Genomic DNA, 1,270 nt, shown 5'->3' with positions numbered 1-1,270 from the left:
CTGAAATGTTTTCATCTTTATTTAGAAAGCCATCTTTTAAAAAAAGAAAATTTCTTACAATAGAAAAACTACCTGCCACATGAGGTGTGAAAGTAATGTCCTAAGATTACTACCACGCATTTAGCTATCAATGAATATCTAGACATTCTTGAATATATACATAATATCTCATAACAAACATAGGGTCCCTATGAGTCAGAAATGACTCAATAGAAGTAACCTTGGGTTGTTATTTTTTGCAAGAAAACCAGAGAATAATCTACTCACTGGGCTCACCAGTTGTTCTCATTTTGGAAGTTCAGTCTTCACTGCTTCAAATGCAGAAACATTCTGGCTATCCCTCCCATCAGGCAACCACTGAACTCCCGGGCAAGTCTCTCCGGAGTGCCTGGCCATTAGGAAATTCCTGAGCAGTGGGAGAGAGATGGGGCTGGAGTGGCCAGCAAACTGTGGAAACATTTACAAAAGCATTCAGCAGTCCCCGATGGCCTGAAAGCAAATGGATATTTCAGTGCAACAATGAAAAGAAACATTTCAATTTAGACGTGTTTGCTTGTGAAGCAAATGTTTACAACGGAAACCTCTATTTGGGTTGTTAGAACACAGTCAAACAAAGTATGTATTTACTGAAGAATCCAGCACAGATTCTCATTGTAAGTATCGCCTCTTTGGGGACAGGCTATATCATAAAGATAATGTGCTGGATAACAAACAGGAAAAGAGCTACACGATTTTAAGGTAACAGACAGTATGTGTAACAGTTACCAGCTCTGCCAAGGTGGCTTTCCTAGGAAATGTGTTTAAGTTAGGAAGCACACTACAGCTACAGGAACTCCGAAGCACAGAAAATGGTGACTTAAACTCGACGCATGCATTTCAATTTGCTTATTATAGTTGGTTCTAAGCAGTCCAAGGTTTCTGGTCAGTGACCAATTTCTGTCAAAGTTTGGATCCACCCAAACATCTTCAGCATTTGGCCAACAATTATAGTCCTAGCTGGCTTTTCTGGCTTTAGACAACACACCTGCCTTCAAGGAAGTAGAAAAAGAAGAATTTTGTGAAGGCTTGCTAATTTCATTTAAAACAATAATTCTTAATTGAGGATGGTTTTTGCTTCTCCCTCATTCATATAGGAGACTCTAATTCAAATCCCAGTCAATGTGTATCATGCAGCAACTACTTCCATTATTGGAAGGTTTCATGCCATATTGGTGCGAAACTGGTTTCAAGCGTGTGCAAACTAAGATGGAAAAAAGCCTTCCAAGTACCA

This window comes from Echinops telfairi, unplaced genomic scaffold (genome assembly GCF_000313985.2).
Source record: "Echinops telfairi isolate 266 unplaced genomic scaffold, ASM31398v2 ScPeMD7_443;HRSCAF=831, whole genome shotgun sequence".
In the NCBI taxonomy this organism is placed as follows: domain Eukaryota; kingdom Metazoa; phylum Chordata; class Mammalia; order Afrosoricida; family Tenrecidae; genus Echinops; species Echinops telfairi.
Note: the sequence above shows the minus strand (reverse complement) of the source record.